The sequence below is a fragment of the Rhipicephalus sanguineus genome, chromosome 10 (genome assembly GCF_013339695.2).
Source record: "Rhipicephalus sanguineus isolate Rsan-2018 chromosome 10, BIME_Rsan_1.4, whole genome shotgun sequence".
Classification (NCBI taxonomy): Eukaryota; Metazoa; Arthropoda; class Arachnida; order Ixodida; family Ixodidae; genus Rhipicephalus; species Rhipicephalus sanguineus.
The window spans coordinates 63,739,576-63,765,401 of NC_051185.1; positions in this window are offsets into that span (position 1 = coordinate 63,739,576).

Below are 25,826 nucleotides of genomic sequence, written 5' to 3' on the forward strand. Positions count from 1 at the left end.
TACTTGTGTTATAAAGCGCAACGCACATAGAATTGCAAACAGTTATGCAACGGTAGAAGACGTCATTCGAGATATTTTAAATGTTTGCTCTGTCCCCAAATGTGGTAGCTGAAGAGGGGGAATTTGCGTGACAAGAACCGTCTGTATGCACGTGCATATACGGATGTGAGGTATAAATGTGGAATAGTATCACGATCATGTCCCTTTTAGACATTATCCCCTCTACCGATAACTGTATTTTTTGGTCTTGGTAACATCCAAGGAGGGTCATTAATATCAAATGTACTTAATACAAAGCTCGGTAATAATGCTCTATGTTCTTGAACACTGCTGTGTCGTTTACATTTATTCCTTTCACTAAGTGCAAGGCCCAATGGATGCTTCTCGTGGACAGTTAAAATTCGGCAAACATGACGACAAGTTTGGACCGTTCGTATGACGGAAAATGGCGGATGACGGGCTTCAGCAATTACACGAGAACTCGAGGTTTCCTGTGGGACTCCTAGGCACACCCTCAGCCCTCTTGCCAGAAACCTCGGAAGTTTGCGATAACCCCTGCAGAATGGTTGCCGAATAAACGCTTTTTTTTCCTTAAGTGCATTATGCACTTGCAATAGTGAGAAGAAGTCTGATCCCCCGTGTTGTGCCAGCGAGTAAGCGAAGTACGTTTATAACTGTGTTGACCTACTGTTACGTATGTGACTGTACGTACCGTTTGTGTGTATATGCGATTCATTGTACATACCATAGTCATCACCCGACACCCGGAATAGAAAGCCAGGCGACAAACCAGGCTAACCTCTCCGGGATTTTTATTAAAGATTATTATCTATCTCTACTTTCCTATTGCGCGGATGTGTGATGCCCATGACAACTGTCTGTCAAGAATAACGCCAAGAAATCTATGTTCCTTCACGAACATCAGCGTTTGTCCTTCCAGCATAACTTTGAAATTATTCATATGTCGTCTAGTGAAAGGTAATACAGTTGTCTTCGCGTAAGAGAGACTCATAGCTCTTTCCTTAAAAAATGTCAAAAATGTCAAGACCTTCCATCTTTGCGCAGCGCACAAAATTGACAAGGCACACAAGAGAAGAGGACGGGACAAGCGCTGATCTAACAGGTTGTTAGATCAGCGCTTGCCCATTCCTTTTCTCTTGTGTGCCTTGTCAATTTTGTGCCCTGCGCGAAGATGGATAAGTTCCAACTCGCCCGCCTATCACTCCTACTACAGTCAAGACCTTGTTGCACCACTGTTTGAATCTCGTGTATATCTGATCCTGAGCCCCATATGCAGACGCGTAGAGTGAATACCGCGATTCAGATGGTAACTTTTATGCTTAAAAGCTTTTCTGCGACGCGTTCTGGCTGAAAGTTTTAAATGATCTTGAAGGTAACGCTCCCGTGATTTTTTGAAGTCCTGGTGATAAAGCTGGTAAATGAATTTTAATCTGGATACTATCCTGCGCTGCTCAAGTTTTTTTAGGCTTGTCTTATTATGTAAATTGGTTAGACTAGAATGTCGGAGGTAACCGGAATATATGAAACGCAAAGCTAAATTTTGCACTCTTTCGATTTTTGCCAATTGCTGTTTTGCCAATTTCGATTGCTGCCAAGAGCTCCAAATAACGTCTGCATACTCCAACTTCGGTCGCACTATGGTGCTTTGTATGCATTTAGTTTTGCTGTACGAGGAGTATTACGCAGTTTCCTCTTCAAGAACGGCCATTTCTTTAGTGCACCCCGACACACATTTCCACCATGCAGTTCCCAGGTAACGTTACTCGTAAGTGTGGCGCCTAAATATTTAACATCATCAGTTCTCGTCCTGGTAGCATTTCCTGAAGAGTAAGTCAAGGGGCATATTTTTGTTGGTAAACGTAATGGAGTCTGTTTTAGAAGGAATGAGGTTACATTTTGTTATCACTTGAAGAACGTATGAAATTTCCTAGTCCTATCATACGTAAATTAGCCCGTAATCCACAGTTTTCTCTAATACTGCCAGACACCAGAATTAACAGCACATTAAATTACGCTTTTCCCTTTAATATAAAGGCTTCTTTCATAAACGATTATATATATATATATATATATATATATATATATATATATATATATATATATATATATATATATATATATATATATATATATATATATATATATATTACCAGTGTCACACGACGCACTGCTGATCGCGACTAAGTCAGATCGGAATCAGATCTCTGAACAATGATTGGCTCCCTTCCACATATTGCGTAAAGGAGCCAACCACGATCAAACAAATTCTATCTGGATCAGGCCCGATCACGATCAAAGATGACCGTGTGACACCGGTATTAGCTTTCTTATTTTTATTTCTATTTTTTTTTATTTATAGGATACTGCAGCCCAAGCAGGAGTGATTACATATACATTCAACTGAGCATTATACACTGTACACAGTTAGATCCGTGCAACAACAACAAAAACACAAAACAAATCGACATGCATTGTAATACACACAAAAAAAAGGTAGAATGTATATACACACATACAGTAATCATAAAATACAGTAGGTGAGGCAACATACAGTAAATACAGTACGTATGGTTATATCAAAACAAAAGGACGTACTACTACGTCTGTTTAGTCATTTGCTCTATTAGCTCAGCACTATGCAACCATGTCAATGGAAGGGCATTCCACTCCTTTATCATACGTGGAAAAAATGAAAATTTAAATGCATTGGTTCTGGTGCTGAAGGGCGTAAGGTACTCAGCGTGACGATGTCCCGTTTCTCGGGTTAAGAGGGTGATATGTATTCATCTGGATTTAAAGCTATTTTTCTGTGTTTTAGCTGAAAAAGAAACTTCAGTCTTTGTATCTTACGCCGTAGCTGCAATGTTTGAAGACCATGTTCACACATTAAAAGTGTTGGAGAGTCAGTTTTCCGATACTTTGAATAAATAAGCCGTATAGCTTTTCGCTGAATTCTTTCGAGAGCATTGATGCTTTGTTTCGTATGTGGGTCCCAAGCAATAGCGGCGTATTCAAGCTTCGGTCAAATAAGTGATAAATATGCTAATTGTCTTGCCTCAGCTGGTGCTTGTTTTAATTTATGTCTGAGTAAGCATAGTTTTCGGAAGGAGGACGCACGTATGTTTTATATGTGTGAATTCCATTTCAGCGTGTTTGTTATAGTGACACCGCGATATTTGTAGTTTGTAACTTCAACAAGCGGAATTGATGCAAGCAAGTACTCAAAGGAAAGACAATAGCTTTTTCTGGTTATTTTCATGAAAACAGTTTTCTGGTCATTGAGAACCATGTCCCATTGCTCACACTATTTATGAATTTTCTGTAAACTATAATTAAGCAGTACTTGATCCTCAGAACATTTCACCTCATTAAACAGCACACAATCATCAGAAAAATGTCTGACACAAGCCGGCTCACTAATTACATCAACTATATAATTTATGTACATAGAAAACAACAATGGCCCAAGGACACTTCCTTGTGGCACACTAGAAGTCACTGGTAGCTGCCTCGAGCAATGGTCATCAATACGTACAAAATGCACTCTGTCGCTTAAGTATGCTGCAATCCAAGAAATAATAAAATCTGGTAAGCCTAGAGCCTGAAGCTTTAAGATTAGTTTTGAATGAATACAAGATCAAAAGCCTTCTTAAAGCCCAGGAAAATACCATCGACCTGACCTGATTTGTCTAGAACCGAGGCTAAGCTATGTACGACTGTTGTCAACTGGGTGACTGTAGAGAGCCCCTTTCTAAAACCATGTTGAAACGAAGTTATTTACTATTGTCAGCTAAAAACTTGTTCATGTAATTCGCGATGACATGCTCCAGCATTTTTCAACATAATGACGTCAGTGAGATTGGTCGATAGATGGTTAATAGCTTGTTGTCTCCTTTCTTTAAGACGGGAACGATTCGAGCTGTTTTCCAATCAACAGTAATGTCAGCTGATGACAAAGAAGCACGGAAAATAACAACGAGATATTTCGAAAGCACTTTGGCATAACGACGAAGAAAGGGTTTGGTACATTGTCAGGCCCAGGTGACGACTTTGTCTTTAAATTCAGCAACATAGAAACAACACCAGCTTCTGAATTGTCATGCAGGCTTTTACGGCTCTGACGTAACGGTTCAGTTTGACTAGAAAAAAACACTGCGAAAGTATTCATTTAACCTTTCAGCACTTTTATTATCGATAGTCACGCCATCACAGAAAAAATCAATGAACTGCCTTTTTTCTGTGTGGAAAGGTATCGCCAAAACTTCTCGGGGCAGTTTTTGATGAAATTAGGCAATGTATAACTGAAGTAATATTGTTTTGCATTATATACTACCTCGTTCAACCTTGCTAGTGCCATTTTCACTGCATTGTTGTTTGATTTAGCCCGTTTAAGTCTTAAATTTTCGTTTGAGGTGCAGTATATCCCTTGTTATCCAATAACTATTTTTCCGCGTTTTTTTTTTAATTCTGTTCGGAACGAAATTTTCAGGACAGTACGTGCATGAGGTCTTGAATGAGTTCCGGAGTGCCTCAACATCATGTCCTTGAAAGTTGTCTAGATTATAAAGCAGATAATCGATAATACTTTCATCACCATCCCGAGAAAAGTCTTTAATCAAAACTGGAGTGCTAATTGTTTTTGTACCTCTAGAGAACACGTAAGACACGCCATATGGTGGTCAGAGATACCTTCTTCAACAGATGTATTGTAATTTTCAATTGAACGGCTAATAAAGATACGATCTAGCAGTGAAGCAGAATAATTTTGAACGCGAATTGGTTTATTTACAATCTGGTGAACGTCAGCACTCAGCATAATGTCGGCCACGTAATCAACGTGCCCACGTGTGTTACTATTCGAGTATGGGCGATTCCAATCAACGTTTGGAAGGTTAAAATCCCCAGTTATAATGACTTTGTCCTCATGAAAGCGCGCGACATGATCACACAGATGATTCCAAAATCCATGGGGTGAATCGGGTGCCCGATAAGCCTCGATCAGAACTATACAGCGTTGCCTACATGATAGATTCAACGTGATGATTTCTTGATTATCAACTTGTTGCGTCAGCAACGCCGATATATTTCTTTTCACAAGTACGGACACTCCACCTCCCCGCGAACATCGGCCTTTTCGAAAAACTTGATACGAGGGTGGGAAAACACTTGCGTCATCAATATCAATGAGTAAACATGTCTCTGTGATTACAAGACATTGGGAGCATAACGTAGAAGGATAGTTTCAAGTTGCGTAGTTTTGTTTATGACGCGGCACGCATTTATGTTGAAGAGATGAAAGTCAGAGTTTTGAAACCGGTCACGTCACTTTTGAAAGAGCTTTTGTTCGCGGTTCAGCACTTTTGTTCGGCTGTTACTGCTTTCATCCCAAAGATAGAGGTTACCATCGATACGCAGTTTATCGTGAACAAGGGTTACTTTCTTTCCTTGTTCCTTTTCGCTTTTGGCACTGTTCCACAAAAGCTTTCGCTTCTTCAGTGTATTGGGTGAGTAGTCATTCTGGATAGCTATTTTTGGACCTTTCAGTTTATGGGCATTTTTCAGTACCAGTTCTTTTTCATTATAATCCTGAAAACATACTATCACAAGCCTTTGCTTACCCGTTTTACCGAGGCGGTGGATTCAGCCCACTGTATTGCCGGACGTATTTAGCTTTTCACAGAATATCTCTGTGACGACTTTCGGTTTCAGATCCTTTTCCGCCTCTTTTAAATTTTCAGCTACACCAAAAAAAAAAAAAAATCACAGCATATCCACGGGGTGAATGATGAGTGGGGCGAAGATCCGGAGGGAATCATCGGTAAACCGTGAAACTCTTCTGTGAAATTGGCCCAGTACATCATATAAAGAGTGTGAAACACCGTGTATATATTAAACATCAAACTTTTATTGTACTGTTGGTTTACGTGGTCCCTTCATTATCACCGCTTTGTCATCGGTGAAATGCAGGGAAAGTGTCCGCTCCCGAGCGAAAGATAAAGCGCGCTAAGAGCGAGCGCCTTTTACGATCGCAGGCATCCAATAACATGCGCCATTCGCATTATACAAGCGCAATCTGTCATCTTTAAACAGCAACTCTAAGAAATGCATGAAACGCCATCTAGTGAGCAATTCATTAAACTAGAGCTGGCTACATACATACTACTACTACTACAGAGGAGGGAACGACCCACACCCTAAGGAGCTTCGCCCCTAAAACAATGAAGTTTGAGCGTCTGCTTCTGTCCTCGAGGTCGACGACCTTTTCACGAAGAAAACTAACCAATTTTTCCAGTTCATCAATACGGGCAGTTCTTTCCAGTTCAGTGAACCGTCGGTTAAATTTTGTAAACAGGTTCTGCAAGCTGGTCTGCTGGGTTCTCAGTGCTGCAATATCAGCAACTAGTGTGTTCTGGCGTTCAAGCAGTTGTTTCAGCATATCCTGAGTATTTGGACCGGGATTTAACTCCATAGTCGAGATAAGTCGAGAGAGAGAGAGAGAGAAAACAGTGTGGGCATGTCCCCATACATGATGTTGACACACACACGGCTCATATGTCGATGTGGTCCCTTTCAGTGCTGCTTTTCATGTTTGTTTGACGCTAGCTTATCGCTCGTGCGGGTGAATTGAAATTTTCACACAGTGAACACTTGGCCGCCACGGGCAAGTGTGATTTAAGCATGTCGCCTGCTACATATATGAATCAGTGGGCACCGCATTTCCTAACTCACAGTAAACCTTGTTCTTCGGTGAGTTGGTTTACACGAAAAGATGTCATCGTAGCGCGATAGAACACGGCCAGAGGCCACTTAACTCACAACTGCTTTATTTGGCCACCCCAGAAGAAAAGGTCTCAGTTTCGCCACGACGCCGAAGCAATGAATGCGATAGCAACAAATTGGAATGTAACGCGAAGAACGGAAAGCAGCTGATCGACGAGGCTGATCGGCTAAACGTTGGATCGCAGCCGTTCGGCGCGCCCGATATGCAAACGCTGTCTTCGCACGGTTTCTTCCGCTCTCTATTCAAGTCACTGGCGTAACCAGGGGGATTCCAACCCCTCCCTTACCCCCGATTTTTTTTAAATTTTGCATATGTATATATACAGCGCACGTAAAAACGCGCACGGAAGAACATACGTAAGGTATGGTTTAACCCCCACCGAAAAAGAAATCTGGCTACGCTACTGCTCCAGGTAATATACTGAATTAGCAGGGACAGCTGGGCGAGTTGGTTGAAGTTCATCTTTAAAAGGCGCGAAAAAACCTGTCCGTTGTGGTTTTTTCGCGCCTTTTAAAGATGTGCTCCAGGTAATATTGACACATTGTTGGTTCCCTTGTTCCTTTTTTAGATGTGAAGCATCTTATAGCGGAGTTAAATCCGGTGGTGGCGGTGGTGGTGTGCAGCGTGACCACCCCTACTGCGCATGCGCAAACCCTCTCCACTTCCCCTCTCCCCCTCTCCACTTCCCCTCTCCCCTTTCTCCCTCATCACTCCCCCTCTGAAACGCGGGCTCTACATGCTGAAACACTGCTTCGCATTGCCTCATGGTCCCCTTTAGCGGGAGATGGTGTGATTTTTATTTTATAATTGTTCGCCCGGACGGAGATTTGTGGCAACCACTGCGACGCAAAACAGTCCTCTGCAGTGCCCACTTTGTCGGCTGTGCACGACAGTCGGGCTAAGGGCCCGGCCTCACGATGGGCTTTATCATCGCACAACCTACACTCTAAGAAAAAAAAGAGTCAAAAGAGGGTCACGGCACCGTGACTCTCTTCGGCTGCCCATTCGACTCATTTTGGAAGGTAGAAGCAGAGAAAGAGAGTTAGCATTTCGGAAGGAGTCACTGGACTCTCCTGAAGAGCGTTTCGATTGGCTTCCGTGATGAAGGCGCCGTCGTATACGCCGTACATATCGCGCGTTTGCCCTTCGGCGCCGCTGTGGCGCGTTGGCATGCCTCGCTCGACGACGGAGCCGGGGTGGCGCGCCGTTGTCACCGCCTCCGCCTCCTCTTGGTTGCGTTCGTTGCACGGGTTGCGTGTCTTGAAGTTTTGTTGGTATTGTGCTCCAGCAAACATGCGCATCTTCGGTGGCGTTGACGCCAGGCTTCGCGCTCGAAGTGACGCTTCGAGGGCGTAATATTCATGGAGCGGCGGACACGGAAAACGTGTGCCTGTTAACGATTAGTGTACTGCTTTCGTAGGTGCTATTTATACAGCTTTACCTGGGCGTCTGCAGCAGCTCTGCGGAAGTTATCTGCCAGCCATTTCCAACAGCAGCCAGCGTCCGCGGGGCTGTTGCGGATGCCCAACTAAAGCTGTCAGTAATCGAGTTGAAACCGTCATGCGCGTTGCTGTACAAGCTCCCATAAAATTAGCAATGCAAGCAATTATCAAGGGTCATTTTTTTGTTGATCGTACATTGTGTCTGCACTGCTGAAGGTGCAAGATGTCGTTTTGATATGCGCTTTAGTGTACTTCGTAATAACATTTCCATCGACCTTGAGTGTGCAGCGTGCTTCCGCGTGTGGGAACGTGAAAAAAAAGTCTGTGCACAGAACACTTAGACGCGCTATATATAATGGTTTTTGTTGGCTTAAAGACGGTATTTTGAGGTGCAGATATTCGCGGCGAGATCGACCTATAGGTGGCAGCACCGTCACACCGCTAGTGTGGATACTGGTTTCGTGTTGTGTGTGTAGAAGTGCACGGGGCTTCTGTTTTCACATCGTGATTTTGTGTTCCGTACCCGCAGAAAACTCTTCGTTATCGATGGTGAGGTTTTGTTCGGTGCCACAATGCCGCACATACTGCACAGAGCCAGGGATAAGCTTCCATTTTTATCCCACCGACGCGGAACGTCGCCGAGTGTGGCTCGTTAGGCTTCGTAACGGCAGGACGCCTTCCAAGTACGCGATGGTGTGCAGCAAGCACTGCGACGACGGTGAATTCGCATTCGCATACGAGAAAGAATGATGAGTAGTCAGCGATAACTTCGCTAATGTGTGCATGCATTTATATGCTTGTTGCTGCTGTGCACTACGAGCGTGAAGACGGTCGCAGTAAGCGAACGCTCGGGGAAGCTTCCCTGTGCTTTGATTTTCGTACACTTCCGCAGGAAAAATTAAGCGAGAATCAATCGAGAAAGAAGAAAATTAATTCATGGAATTTATTCTTTGTCATTCATGTACCGTCTGCGCTGTGAATGCAAAGTTTGTTCGCGCTTGGCTATGAGGTCTGTTTAAACGAGAGTCCCCGAGCCCTTTTGTAGTTCGCGCATGTTCCATTGTGTTTACACGGCCGCGAGAACAGTTCTCAGTATTCCGCAGGGCAAGTACGTGCACCGAAACGCGGTAAGTGTGTATGCATGATCTGGTGCATAGTAAAGGGTATCGTTTTGTGAGCCCTCACACGCCACGTAAGCGATGAAAATGCGCGAGCGAGTTTATCGCCGCTGCTTGTCTTCATGAATATATTTTTCTCGCTCGCTCTCTTTTTTTAAGGGTTTTCGCGGAAGAAATTGAGGCCTGACGCACTTCCGACACTGAACTTGCCACAGCGCAAATTTGACAGGCATAAGCTACCTCGCAAGTACACGGGTGTCTTTATATACATTTCGCCACAAGTTATAATTGCGCAAGGCAACTCAGTTTTGCGATTTCCGTGTCATTCCATTTTCTGTTCTGTTTAGGGGACAATTTAAGTACCGAAGTGTCAGACGTGACTTGACAGAAATATTTCTCTGCAGTGAGACCAGGACCGTACACAACTAAAGCTCGTCGCGTAACCTATAAACGACAGTCCCGAAGTTATACAACTAACCACAACGCGCAAGTGCATGAGAGCCTTTTTTTAACCACCGAGCCGCTAAAAGGCTATATTCACATGAGATTTAACACTTCTCATCTTTAGGACAACGCCAAGTGCACTTTGCAATGCGCTTGAATCACAGAGCGGCACCTACACTGATATGACTCTCGTGAAAGGACAGTACGACGACCACACACAGCACTCTCGACAAGTGCACTCACTGATCTTATTACTGTACATATACAGCCGATCAAGGCCAAATGCTTCTTTACATGTTGTTAGGCATACGTACGAGCGGTTAAAGTTGCACCAACGCAACGGAACAATCCGCCTTTTGAGGCCCTGCGTGACGTACGCGCACATGCAAACACAACGCGGCTAGCAGACGACGCATGGAGCAATCCACACTAGGCGCGCTCCAGCCAGTAGCCGCCAGGCGGCGCCTCCACTCGATCTCGCGTAAGGTCCCTCTATTATACAAGGTAGATAGAGGGACTTTAATCTCGCGGCCAATAGCACGATGCCTCCAGAACGTACGCGGTAGTCACTTAGGTTGAACACACCTCGCCGGTAAGGTGAAAAGGCTCGAGACTTTCGACGGCGCGCGTTGTTGCGGCCGCCGCCGTGCACTCTTTTCCCTCGTTTCTGTTTGCTGTTTTCGTGGTTTGCTTACACTGCGATGACGTTCGGCGTTTTAACAAAATCGAGTGAGTGAACATCACTGTGGGAGCTATGTGCGGTAATTCTACCATATGACATGTCTGATCTCGACGTAGACGGCGTCCGCGCGCGCTGGGTGTCGTTCGGGCGCTCGTACTCGCATGTGTTTATCTGAGTATTTAAAGGGGTCATGAACCACTTTTTCAAGTCTAATCTAATTATGTCAGTATCGGAGTTTGCTGCCTCCCGAATCGATTGCCGCAAAAATTTCTCGAATCTGTCGAGAACGAGCAGAGTTACGGGGGTTTCGCGCATGCTCTTAGCGCTTTCTCTCTTTCTCGTCCCAACGAGTGCGCTGGAAGCTACACAGGGAGGGATGGCACGGGGGAAAGAAGTTAAGTCAGCGCGCGTCGTGAAACGCGATCGCTCTCCCGCTGTGATTCGCGTGCGCGAGTGTGGCTACCGTGTAAAATTAGCTGAATGAGGAGTGCGGCGCCGGCAAGTGGCGGCACCCCGTGGCAAGACGCGCATCTGATCTGAACGCCGCTATCGATTTATGTCCGCTATCGGCCAATGAGGATGCTATGTCTTTTGCGACGCGGAGAAGCAGATACGCGACGTCAACTTGCGGGCACTCCGCGCACAGACGAGAGTCAGAACTGGCCTCTGTTTGAAAAGAGGGCGCCGGAGAAAACAGCAACTTCGCGCTCCGCTTGCAGCCTTTACGCGGCGCGCACGACTGCAATATTTGGCTGAGCAGTTCATAGCCGTGTTAGCTTTCCGCAGGATGTGTTTTTTCAACAAGCCCAAGGGGTGCTTCATGACCCCTTTAAGGATGGGTTACGTTTGTAAAACATGCGGTCAGTAACCTCACGGCGTGCCCCTGACTGCCAGAGGATGTGCTTGGGTGTCGGAATATGCCGGCGCAAAGCTGTGCTTATTCTGAAACCAAATTTTGAAGCGATTTCTCAGAAAATAAGTGCTTTCATTCGTGCATAGCCAGCGCCTATTACGAAACGAGGTTCCCGCTGCCTTTTACATGAAAATTTGTTTTCGTTGGCAAATTATTTCGAACGAAACACTCGTGTCAGATGTGTGTATAGTAACAGTGTGTTGAACAAAGGGTTGTTTTAAATACCAATAATCAGTGTGTCTGTGCGTGTGTTCAGGGGTGTAGCCAGAAATTTTTTTCGGGGGGGGGGGGTTCAACCATATTTTATGTATGTTCGTGCGCGCGTTTGTATGTGCGCGTGTATATATACGCAAGCAAAACTGAAAAATTTTGGGGGGGGGTTTGAACCCTCCCTTGGCTACGCCCCTGCGTGTGTTGGTTATTCCCAGAATCGTGGATCGCTTCTCCCGCCCCTCCACTACAGTTGACAGCCACACTCGTGGAAACGAAGGTGTCTGTATGGTCCGATGCTTCACCACTCGTGATGGGAAAAGCAACAGCGGCGTTCGCCCTGTCAACGAGGCAGTCGGACCTACATTTCCTTAGGTTGTACAACACGACGTAGGTAAAGAGGCGAGCGGCACTTACGCAAAGGAGCCTAAACCAATTTCGTTTGTTGTTTAAAGAGGCTCACATCATCTTGTGCTGCAAGTTGTCGCCAAGGGACGCGTTACAAAAGCTACTATTTGCAAGTTGTATTTTACACGATAACGGCAAAAAACTTGGTTCCTTACCATGCCTGTTTGCATTTGTTGTTTTGTTGTGAGCCTTCATTATATCTGTGTGAACCACTTATTGTATCGGTTTTGCAAACTTTCACTGCAATTTCATTTTCTCATCATAATATCACGTTCTGCTTTTCAGATACCGCTTTTCATGATACTCACGCTGAAAAGAAGCGACAAGCTAGCAAGTCACAAGTCTTATACCTCCAGCCGTCACCACTTTCTGATTTATTCTAGACCATAAGGAATAAATATAGAAACATGATGCCGATTTCTGCAGTTTATTTTGCACCATATGACACTATGCACATCACAGTCACACATTTTGGTTCGCTATAGACCAGAACTATAGTGCCTAGAATATACTGGCTAGTGTGCTGAGCGCGCGCTTTGGCGTGGCCACCGCGCTGATGCCTTCCCACAGTCACCGCATGGCGGCGCTGCGACTCGCTAAGGTCCATCGCGCGTCGGCGGCTCCTGCGCTTGCGGCTGCGTAGCACGGCGCTTTCTGCTGCGAATACAGTGTTCTTCGTTCCTTTTAACACACTCGACAGAACACTCGATCGGAAGAAGGAAATCTTAGCGGCAAATTGCTGCCCGCAGAGAATCCTCAACTGGTTGGGCACTACAAAATGACGAAGGTTTCACACGTCCCTCACGGTCGTCTGCTAGCTTTCGCGATACTGTGCTTCACCACCAAAGCGAAGTAGAAAAGTCACAATTAATATACTACGATACACCCAACTTGCCAGTTGAAAACACTCAGCTTAGGTTGGCACGTTAGGTGCAAGAAATCGTGTCGTAAGCATGGCTCACGGCAATTTCGATCGCGATCAAGTACGACTCGAATTCTTCGCTGCTACACGTGAACATTCGCTGGCGATAGCAGGGTGCTTTGAAGGGCCAGTTAGTACATCTTATTCTGTTGAAAACAGCGCGAAGACTGGACGAAGGCTAAGGCAACAGCGCTTGTGTTGTTTGTTATCCTTAGCCTTCATCCCGTTTTCGCGCTGTTTTCAACGCAGTGATTTTACTCGAAGTCGATCCAGTCAATTGCAATTCGCACCGCTCAGTCGTGGTCATATTTTATATTAGCGGCGCGTCACACTCGGTATGATGCACCGTCATGGACTTGCAGAGTGTATTATGCGCCGAGGTAGTCGGATCGGTGGCTACGATAATTCTCACGAGCAGATATTTGACTCGAAGCAGGTCGACAGTAATCGCAAATTCCAGTGTAACGCTGGTATTACACAAATACACTAATATTTCTTGCAGACATTATGACACTAGTTTTTGCACATTGTTCGCTTTCACAAACAGGATGAATATTGCACACCCAGTGCTGCAGATATCAGCATAGGCCCCTCTCGGATCGGTTTTTTGGTTCGATGTTTCTGCAGTTCAGCTGTGGCTACTGCATTGCTGTATCTACATGAGCAAGTCTGTAGTTAACAGAGCATCGTTTATACGCAAATGTAGGGTGGGGTGGGGTCACTTTCACTGTTCTGCGTTTTCCAGCATGGCATCCGTATTTTCTAGACCACATGCCATGAACACAAGCCAGTCTGAATAGGATTCACTACTCATGCATTTTATCTGAAAGGTACTACTCACTTCACAAAAAAAACAAAAAAAAAACCATTACGAATGTGTCTGGAGCTTAAATTTCATTTTAACAGAAGGTAACATAAGTGCAAAGAAACCGAACAGGGGTCATTAGTCAAGATCGACATCTCAATTAGATAATTTCATTAGTCTAGCATTGTGATTAGCTGAAATATTGCCTGAAAAAATCAAGTGCGAGGCACCTTTGTGAATATGGGCTTTTGTTTTTAACCGCAATGAACTAACAGTTTATGGCGGGATGAGACTTCTTTTGGCAAAAAAAATTCAATTTTGGGATTTCAAAATTACCTGATACAACATTTCTTTATCTTTCAGAAAATATATCACATTTGGGTACTCGCAGTTTCAAAAAGAATTTTAGGTGCTTTTTCTTTGACACATTGACAGGTAATGCTCGCGTACCCCTACGTTATTTCTGCGTTTTTCTCAAAAGAACATTTTTGTAGTTTCTGTACCTTTTTCTTGAGAACTAGTGGGCTTAGAAAACAAAAATTTCCACGTGGTAACTAATGGCATTTACATAACTGGCACTAGAAGCAGTAGCCTATGCGCATTTGTATTTTTAGTACAAAAAATCAGTCATAAGTGGCAATTTTCATAAATCAACAAACGTAAGAAAACATAAAATCTAGTTTTTGTTGTACGCTCACAATTTTAGTTCCACTTCTGTAAAGCGTTAGTAGCTACCTTTATGCAAAATTGCAATGGTCTGCAGTTGGCAGATCTTATTTAAAAAGTACACTAGTAGAAAAACAAACACAAATAAAAAAATACTAAACAATTTCAAACCATTTTTGAGCTTTAATGCAACCTGCGTCCACCTTAAGATACCTCGCAAATTTTAGTCATAGCTTTCATTACCACTGCTGTACAGCCAAGCTTTGAAACTCACTTTCGAAGTTTCACCCCACCTTAATAACTGAGAATATAATCTGACTTTCACTATAAAAAATCCCACTGTTCCACAACTTAACCATCAACTTATCAAACATAAATAATGTCCAAAACACGCAACGCACACATAAATGTAAACAAACGCTCAACAGAAGAGACAACAATACAAATAGTCATAATACCAGTTCTTAAATCAGCAAAATACAGTGAAAAATGTTAAACGGGCAGGGAAATACTCAAACAACTGCTTAATACAAACATATTAGTGAAAAACCCCATCTGTATTTCAACAGGAAATGTGATAGCCACTCCGACACAGCGGAACGAAGCATGTTTTCTGCCTGCCCTGATGCTTCTCCCGTTGCATCATTACTGTTTGCAGTTCTCATTTACTCGTGCGTACACAAAGGACAGCGCGAACACGATAAAAGCAGCGCAGACGTCACTAAGACAAATTCGGACACGAGGCACTAAACTGCGGAGGCCAAACCGGCGCGCGGCCTACACCTTTGCGACAAGCGTCGCCGCCTGCCGGCGAAAGTTGGAAGGCATCACCGGCCCTGCCACCTCCTCCCATAGGAAACCCCCTCCGCTCAGCACACTAGCCAGTATATTCTAGGCACTATACCAGAACACAGCGAATTCCATGCGCATCGCCATATTTGCATCGCGCGTCGCGCCATCTATCGCACACGCGACGAAACACATGCGCGGGCTGCCACGCCAGCAGACACTACACAGAGCAAACGTGAAACTTCCGAAACTCAGCCCGTTGGAGAGCGTGTTTCGCGTCTTTTCAGCCTGGACATTTTCGCTGATTTTATTGGAACATCAAGAAAATCTTCCTCATGCAAGTCCAAAATGTATACAGTACGTGCTGAGTAGGCTGCGGAAGCAACCTCGTCAGATACGTACGCTGTTATATTTGTAAAAAAACGTTCTCGCTGTAGTACGCGTGAATCGTAATTGCAGTGCAGCTCGCGAAAGAGTGAAACGATGTTTTGTTGCCCCATATTACAAGTTGTGCACAAAGTTTTGTGAAAGCTCATCATTTCAGCATGCATCGCGTAATAATTAGAGTACGCTTTAACGGGTAGTTTCGCGGAACGTAATTTTGTTCACGGGCGCTCTTACAATAATGCGTCTTGCTCACAAAAGCGTGCTATCAGAGAGTATAACTTGAAGTATCGTTCAGCGATCCCTATTGGAAGCTACCTGTTCTATTTTATTCGTGTAACGATGGTGCTTTACAAGAGAAACCGTGCTACTCTTAGTTAAGCCGGTCAGCTACGCCTGTGACGTAAAGGACACTGGCGCGAGTACTGTTTACTTACGTGCCAATATATGTATATGTGCAGCTGGATGCCTCGTGTCCAAATAAATTTGGGGACATCAAACACTGAAATGAAAGCACGAAATTCTAGCAAGCTGTGAGGAGCACCGTGCCATTTATTACATTTTGAGACGAAATCTCGAAGGCGTGAATGCCATCAAAAGAACTAAAAGCTTAATACTACGTTGAAAGTGGCAAAGCATGCTGATTGCTTGTGCTTGAAGGCACTACCATTGCACTAGATTTTCGTCAAAGTAAAAGCTCAAAGGTATGAAGTGCACACTCACACAAAGCTCGCGCCTGCCTTCAACCCAGCTGCGTGTCACGCAAATTAGGTTCGCAAAATAAAATAGGTGGGCATCACACTGCAGAATACACGCTGTTAGTGTACTTACTCGCGCATTTTCACTCGGCTCCTAGTTTTTTTCCTTGAATCACGGTTAGTCCACCTCGCGGCGAGCTGAAAACCACCGCACCGGACTTTTCCGTGGCGCGTCGTAATCGTCGCAGATAACGCTAATATCCTCTTGTTGCACTGCTTGTTTTGGCATCCAAAGACGACGCAGTAGTGCCTAGACGAGCTCTTATACGCTGAAGCGGCGTGAACGGGTGCTTTTTCGCACTTTAAAGCCTTAGAACTGCAGCTTGCCCTGTTTACTTGGTGCAGCCCGCGCGCGCCTTGGCGGCCCCGGTCAGCCCGGCGTCCGGGTGCGAGAGTATCCGCTCGGCTCGGCAGAAGCCTGGGTGCGAGACAGGCGTGCTCTGGTGTATACTAATACAAGCATGTAAATTAGGAATACCTCACCTTCTTAATTGGAAATCACAGACTATCTTTTCGTGCTTTCGATATTATGGGAAGGGTGTGTTGTTTTGATGAGTTTTATTAAAATAATGCTAAAATTGAACTATTCTTTTTTTTTTGCATTCGCTGGGCAGAACGGCAAGTATTATTGGACTTTCTTAAAACGAATACTTCACTATTTTCAACAGTAGTCGTGCAAAATTAGAGCAAGGGTCAAATAAGTAGCTCAAAATAGTTGTGGAGTCGCTTGACGCTTCGGTGTGGGTCATCAATTCTTTTTTTTTTTTCAAGGTACCTTACAGGCCTCATGGGGGGCGTTGAGTAAGGGGGGCAATACATATATACACCTCAAACTGAAAAAAAAATACAAAAGAAACAATTGCAAAATAATAAGTCAAACAAAAAGCACCAAAGTTCAACATGTACAAAGATACACGCATGGTAACCGTGAACGAAACAGTGGATTTCCCGCGCGCAAGAAGCGGAGCTGCCACAAGGCACAATCCTCGCGGACATGGATGTGACAATCACAAAAACAAACTAATATAAAAACATGTTTACAACGCAGCCCACGTAGGAGTGTTAACATCTGACCCACGTAGGAGTGTTAACGGCAAGAGTCGTCTGACTCCCTTATAAATGGTAATGTGATCCTCCGGATAGTCCTTCGACTCTTCCTAGAGGGTCAGGGTACTCTCCTTGAGCGTGACGGCTCTGACCCACCAAGAGAGTCACCGTGACTCTTTATAGAGAGTCGTATACGTCGCAAGTCAGAGCTCTCCAAAAAGAGTCACGCATACTCTTATTTTTTTCTTAGGTGTAGACGAAAACACAGTTGCACATCTTCAAAATATAATTTAAACAAAGTGTTCGACGTACAAACAGCGCTAGGAAACTAAGAGACGGGCACTTCATGCGGTCTCTATCTTTTTATCGTTGCTGATATGTCATTTCCACTATCCCCGCTTTCGTTTAATGCACGCTGGTCATAATAGGGACAAGCCACGAGCGAGGCTGCCGATAAAAAGTATTTTCTATCGTATGCCAAGAAAAGTTTTAGAATCCCTTTTAAACGCTAATCGTACTCCACGCTCTTTATTTGTGCAACGCATTTTCCGAATATTCCAATGGACCGACGACACTGTGGAGTTCTATCTCACTCAGTAAAACATGATAGGGCGTACAAGTCGCCACGCCGAAGCGAACTACTTCGTTTGAAGTATTCCTGAACGTTTGCTATTCTTCCGTAGCCGCAAAAAAAGCAAGCCGGGCTCGTTTTGCGTTGCCAATTTTTACGCATCGACGTTCACCGCACACAATTTAGAGCTACGCACCGGGAAGGGAAGAGGGACAAAATGCGCGAAGTGGCCGCATTGGCGCTGCGCACTCGGAGAGCGTAAAGTCACTGGATATTTTTGGGAAAGTATACCGTCTTTCTTTTATCCGAGCCGCCACGCCGAGCACCCTCCTCTCCCGCCTTCCACCTCCCCGCTTCACGGGCCGCCGCCCGGGAAACACGCGCGAACTCTTTCTTTTTTTTCTCTTATGTTTTCATTTTTCGCCGAACCCGGCTCTCGCCACTATCCCATCGAGAATGCCATGTCACGCTGATAACGCGTGCAACGTTCGTTATCAGTGTGACAGCATTCTTGATAGGAAAGTGGCGCGAGCCGGGTTATAGGGCCGGCGCCCGCACGGTGGCCATTTGGGAGAGGATATAGTAGATAAGGTTTGTACACTTGGGAGAGGAGGGTTGGACACTTTGGAGAGGATATGGAGGAGAGTGTCGCTACTTTCTATGTATTAAGGGACTTTAGGTGAGCGTTAAGCCCCTCCATCGCGTCTGCTGCCGCTTTTTTAAGTACCGCCATCTATTGTTTCGACGACGACGCCCTTCCGGTTCCGGAGCTTCCGGAAGGAAGTTCTCGAGCCACTTCCTTCCGCTTTTTCCTTCCATCTTGTTTCTGTGCACGCATGTACACACGCGAGGAAGCAAATATTTCGTTCTCCGCTTCGCAAGTGTTTTGAGGTTCGTCGTAAACTGCCTGCCCCCGAGCGAGTTTTCGCTCGGTGTTTTCGCTCGGTGTTTTCGCTCGCCATGGCATGGGCGGGCATGGGGCGGGTGCGTCAACCGGAAAAGCCGCAGAAACATCATGGCGGCACTTCGGCTTCCGCTTGGCGAGGAGCTGGTGTAAAGGGAGAGGCGGAGGACGAGTTGCCGCTACTTAACCTAGCCGGCGGAAAACGCATGGAGGGGCTTTAGGAGAGCGCCGTGGTGTCAGCTTTTGAAAGGGCAGGTGCCTCCTCCTCGGCCTTGGCGGTAACGTGGCCGCCATTTTGAATCCCCCGCCCGGTCACTTGTGCGTGGCGTCCGTGCTGTTAGGTCCGGTGCTCGTTTCTCTCCAGTTTTACGCGCTCGCTACCGTCACCATGACCGGGTGTTGCGTGCCGCAGTGCACCAATCATTCCAGGAATGCTGGGAGCTGTATCGTTTTCCAAGATACGAGGTTTCTTTGGACAGTAAAAATCAAACGTGACAAGCGGCATCCGAAGAACACATTATGCAGTTGCAGCGTAAGTTTCCGGCCGGTATTTCGAATGGGCATGCAAGGAAGACTTCTGCCGGTGTCAACCTTGCGTAATAAATGGACACACTGATATCAGCTACATGCTTAAAATATCTTGGTTCACGTGTGCATGAATCGGACATTTTACTTCGTAAACATTCTTTACTGCACTTGTTGGTCCTGTATCTGCCTTTTATTTTGCTCTCGATATTTTTGTGATGTGAAATGTATCATGGAATATAATATGCGTGTTTGTCTGCTGATGATATCCTTCTTTTTTCCTAATAATAATTATTTCTGAGAATTTACGTCCCAAAAACCATGATATGATTATGGAAGGCGCCGTATATAGTGGAAGGCTCCCGAAATTTTGACCATCTGTCGTTCTTTAACGTACACCTAACTCTACGTACACGGGCCTCTGTCATTTCACTTGCATCGAAATGGGGCCGCTGCGGCCGGGATTAGATCCCGCAACCTTCGGGTCACCAGTCTAGCATCATAACTAAAACGACGGCGGGTTGTTGTTTTCTATATTCCTTTCCGTGTTTCAAGTACGCCTTCTGTGCTCGTCTGATGCCCATGTATGTATGAGTGCAGTCAAATGTTTTTTATCCTTCACTGTTTCGTGTTTCAAGGTTACATTTTCGTCCTGTCTTAAATCATTACGCAGTTCCTGTTTTTTAATCATTCATGATCACTGTGAAGCCACTAGTGGCAGTTGTGTTTTATTGTGTAATTTGAGCTTTATTTGTGTAATTGCTTCTGTCAGCGCAGCATTAATGCGCACAAATAAATGGCCTGTACACTGGATATTAACGCGCGCGAGCGAGCGCGCGCACACACAGGCACACATTCAGTATTTCATTTCTTTGAGCAAGCATAATTTATTTATTTATTTGTATATAAGCCCTCAAGGCTCATACAGGAATGCGCATACAAACAGTTCTCGCGAAGCGTTTATACAAAGAAGACGCATGAAAACAACATGAAGACGGGGCAGCATTGTGTACAGTAGACACACTATGTCAGTAAAAAAAATACAAGAAACAAAGTTGTACAAAGAGCACCTCATGGAAAACAAATAATACAATAAAAAAGACGTCTGCCTCGGTGGTATAGTGGTTACGGACCCTAGTTACGGTGCTCGGCAACTGACCCGAAAGTCGCGCGTTCGATCCCGGCCGCGGCGGTCGCATTTCGGTGCAGTGTGCGATGCTAGTGGACATTCCTAGGTGGTCAAGATTTCCGGAGCCCTCCACTGCGGCGTGCGTCGTAATCACATTATGGTTTTGAACCGTAAAACCACAGATAATGTTTTTAATTAAAGACAAATAACGACGCAGTGGATCTGCCGCACAAAAAGGCTGAACAGTATTGGAAACAAAATGGGCACGCAATCGGGCATCAAAAAAAAAAAAAACGCCAGGCCTGCGCGGAAAGCGCAGCACAGCGAAAGCTGGAAGCGCGGGTATTTCTAGCTGCTGCTGAAAAACATTTATTTACAGATGTTATTTACAGGGAGGGTGCGAGCGGCCCGTACAAATACTAGGTGGTGTTACAAAGCAAATGCGAGGGTCCCTGGGCCAGCTGTCTCCAAACGAGTTTTCCTGCTACTGGGGACTCCCCCCCCCTCATTTCGGAGAACGGATTTACCTACACCTGCTGTCTTTCCCTGACTGAGCGCTTCGGTGGGGAGCTGGCTGCTACACGCGGGACCACTCCGTGGGTCGCGTATTGCATCGAGTGTGCTTTTGGCTAAGGCTGGTGCCTTTGTTCGTAAAAGGATTACCAGTTCCCCGAGGTGGCATTGTCTCCCCCCCCCCTTCCGAACTGGTCGGACGTGAAGAGTGAGAGGACAGTGGTCTCTGGAGTGCCATCCTGGGGCGGTGACCTATGTGCCGAAGAGACGGACCCTCCAAAGGCATGCACGTTTGTGATTGGAACATTTGCCGCATAAGGAGCTATAGTTATGCAGCTCCAAAGGCATGCACGTTTGTGATTGAACATTTGCCGCATAAGGAGCTATAGTTGTGCAGCTTCAAAGGCATGCATGTTTGTGATTGGACATTTGCCGCATAAGGATTTCCCTGTCTTTGTATTGAAGCGTATTTAAGGAGCAGCAGAGCGTCTGCTCGGCACGGATCGATCGGACTAGATGTCGCTCTGACGGTCCTGTCCTCTATGATGTTGTAAATAAACGTCTGTTAAGTTTCCTCAACGCCGGTCTCTCTGCCTCGGCTTCCTGCTGTTCCGGACGTCCCTGGGCCTGCGGTACGTCTCCGCCGCTCAGCTCCACGCTACCCCCCTGGGTCCACATCGGACAACGTCCCCGCTCGTAACAACTGGCTGCAGCGGTGGGATGGATCCGAATACCCGCTCGTAACAACTGGATGGCAGCGACGGGATTTCTGCTACGACAAGTCGCAACAACGCTCGTGCCAGCATCGGGATCGTCTCCGCCGAGATCATGGCTGCAGGTGTGGTGAGTGCTTGACTTTCTCACTGAGATTTTACCAGGCTTTGTCTCGAAAGGTGGTAATTTTGGGTAACTACTCTACGTTGACCTGTGCATGGGAACGTAGCGTCTAGTAGTAGTGAAGTAGCAGCACTTGCAGCAACCATGAATCTGAAGGCACTGAAAAAAACCGCTTTTGCTAGAGTTAGCTAAAAGTTGGGTTTGGATGTTCGAGAACAAATGAGAAAGCCAGAGATTATCGAGGCTATTGAGAACCTTGAGGCAGACGACGACGAGCTCTCAGAGTGTCTAGAGCTAATTGAGGAAGAAAGAAAGAGAGGCTTAGGCGCGAGGCTAAGGAAAGAAATGAAAAGCTGAAGCGCGAAAAGCGAGAGGCAGAGGAACGCGAAAGGCGTGAAAAGCGAGAGGCAGAGGAACGCGAACAGGCGTGAAAGGCGGGAGGCAGGAGGAACGCGAAAGGCGCGAAGAGAGGCAGGCTCGGGAGCGAGAACATGCTCACCAGATGAAGGAGCTTGATCGTGAAAATTCAGGCGATGAAGTGGCAACTGGCACAATGTCAACTCAGGATTTTCGAGATAGACGAGGACATTGTGTCTTTTCTCGTTAAGTTTGAAAAGGTCTGCGAAGATGTGGTGTTAACCGAGACCTTTGGTTGGAGAGGCTTTCACGTTGCTACCGCGGCGAAATTGCATGCGTTTTGGAGCGCATTATCCACGGAGGAAGCGCAAGGACTTTGATAAGGCCAAAGATGCCTTGTTGCGCCACTTAGGTGTTTCAGGTCTGCTGACTGCGAAAGTCGGGGCAACAAAGTCAGCGCTGAAGCGCTTGAGGAGGACGCGCGCTGTGAGGCGCTTGAAGCTGAGAACTGTCGCCAGGCGTTAGAGGCCGAAGCCCGTAGTAAGGCGCTTGAGGACGCCAGGGCACTAGAGAAGGAAGCGCGTCACAGAGCGCGGGAACAAGAAGCGCTTCGCGTGGCGCAAGAGGCCGAGGCGCTCCGCAAGGCGCGTGAGGATGAATCGCGTCGAAAGGCGCTAGATGAGGAAGCGCGAGAACAAGAAGCACTTCGTGTGGCGCGAGAGACAGAGGCGCTACGCAAAGCGAGTGAGATTGAAGAGTGTCAAAGGCGCGAAGAGCAGGAGGCCGACTTTGAAGGCCAGAGAAAAGGGGCTATCCACGAAAGCGATAGCACGCCCGAAGCTGAAGAGACATCTCAGGGCGAGCTGGCTGACTTAGAGAGTGTCGGGACTACCGTTAGGTCAGACTCAGAGATACCTAGCAACGGCCCAGAGGACAAGTCAGTTCAGCCGCCTAAAGTGTTGGCAGCGAATGTCGCAGGCAGCGCACTTGAGAGTACTAGTGCCGAGACTATGAGCGCTGCGAGCCGTTCGGTAAGAAAAGGCGCCGGCGCAAACGAAAGGCGAAGAAAAAAGAGACCAGTGGCGGTAAGCGTGCTAGGGCGCTAGCTCGACGCGACGAAATCCCGAAAAGGCGTGCTAGGACACGTTCCAAGTTGAGAGTCCCGCGGAAATCTAGATCGGACGTGAGGCGCGTCGCGAAAAAACGAATTTCAGTGAAATTCAGACGCCAAAGTCACCACCTGATCTCATCCTTTTCACGACCTAGTCGAGGCAGGAGCGCAGGGAAATGTCGCGTACGCCGGAATCGTGACAAGGCTGTCCCTCACCGTGGTTAAGGCTGACGGCTTAACCGGAGGGGCACAATGGGCAAGCGATGCCCTTTGTCAGAATCGAGAGGCCGCGGGTCAAAGTCGCCGCTACTGAGCGCGTCGGACAGGTTTATTCTTTGTTCATTTGTCGAGACCGGACCCCTCGAAATCTGTGGCATGCGCGTCTCCCAGAGTTCGTCTAAAAAGGTGCTTTGGAGACACCCTGGGATAACCGCAGCATAAAGATGAATTGACATCTTGAAAGAAGTAGTGTGTTAATGTGTACTAACGAATTGAGGAGTGAAATTTTGTAATTTGTCACTTTCCTCCTCATCGTAGGCGGACATTGAGACGTTTGTTTGGTTATTTGTTTTTTTTTATATTTAGAGCCATGACGTCAGCGCTAGTGTAAAGAGCTCTGAATTGTTTTGAAGGAGAGTAGGCTGAGTGTTGAAAGCCCTCCGTATTAAATAGCTTTGTTTCGGACAGCTGGAAACATAGCTTTTAGCGCTCGAGTAGAGGAGAGCTGTTGTAGTAGTTACAGAGACGAAGGCTAATGATAAAAGCCTCTGTTTAACGTACTACTGGTTTGTTTTTCGTACGTGTTAGTTATGCGCGTCAGTTGTAATTTTAGTTTCTCCTTGTTTTGTGTTAAACGCGTGAGTTTGATTTTCAGTTTTATTTCGTAGTAAGTTTGAAGCGCTTTGTTTTCTTAATGTAGTACTCATTTGCCAAGTGCAATGAGTAAAAGGGCTTTCGCCGAAGGCTAGGGTTGTGTGCGATCAGGGAACTTGATGGCATCGGGTACTCTGGCTGTGTAATTAGGTTCAATTTTTTTTTTTTGTGACAGGTTTACAATTGCCTTTTTTTTGTTGTTGTTGTGGTCGTGCTTCATCACGACATGTGTTTGTGGATTTGAGCAGCCTATTTCAGGTTTGGTTGTGGAATTGCTGCTGCTATTGTAATTGAGAGCAGGACATTTTGGTTGAAGTAAAAGCCTGGTGGGTCTCAGGGAGAGGAGTACGGGCGCTTGCCTGCTTGGCGGTTGTGGTTCTCGCGTGGTTGACACAGGTGCTGTCTTTCGAGAAGGAATGTTGGCCAGCAGAGCGAGAAGCTTTTCTCCGAACTTGGACGACGCTACCAGATGTTCGAGATCACGGAGGTGGCGGAGGAATGTAGCAGAGCAGCATCGCGGTGTGTACGGCTTCGGCACATCAGCATTGTCTTCATCGACCTCTCCCCACAAAGGTGATTGACCTTTGTACGTCGAGGTCTCGGCCTGCCGCCGGGGAAGCTGTTACAAAGCAAATGCGAGGGTCCTGCACTCTAAGCCAAAATGGAAAAAACGAGAGTAACTGCCGGTTTTAGTCCTAAAGACCAACTGTTACTCCCCAGAAAGACCAACTGGAACAAGATGGCTGACATGGCTCAAGTTGGGGGAGTAAGCGTTTAGGGTTAGGTTGGAAGGGAGCAACAGAAGGACGAACGGCAACAGTTTCTCTCGGCGCGCAACCGCTGCTCTCCTGCAGGACGCACCCTGTATCGGTCGGGGCCACATTTTCTTGCGGGCTGGCATAAGGAAACTAGTTTTTGTAAACTGAACAGAGAGATACGCACGCTAATAGGGACATTTGGCTTGTACGTAAACTTTTCAATGCTACCGTGTTACCGGAACACATGGTTTTAGAAAGGTTTTACGTCCCCGTACGTAAACGGATACCTTTACGTTTGTATAAACCATGAAATGTTGATGATAACGGCATTTAAATTATATTTAATTTATATAAGATTGTATAACCGCTGCAGAAATATCTTGAGGGGTTTTTAGCGTAGAATACCGGGTTATCCGATGATGGTGTCGCCATCTTGTGACGCTTCGTGCAACCATAGTCGTGGACACGTTTGTTTTCGCCTAGTGTTAGAGGAAAAAGAAATGATTGAAAAGGTAACTTATTCGTAATAATGCCGCGGCAAGGCATTTACACCAGAAGTGGAACGCACGATGTTTCTGAAATAACAATTTTTTGCTTGCCTGCTTCATCTTGTTCCCGCTAGATGGCGTCACCTATCCAGCCTGTCGGGGTATTTATGTCAAGGCTTCTCACGTTTTTACCGCTTCGGTATTCTAATTTTAGGTCACTCTAGTGACTCTAGCCGCTGAAACAAAGTGATCGCAATTACCGCTCGCACTTCGGCTTATTTTTACTCGGCGGCTGGAGCCTCGGCAAAGCGGGTATCGCGAGTAGCCGCGAACGAATGTGGATTTTTCGAGATAGGGCCGTAAACGTAAA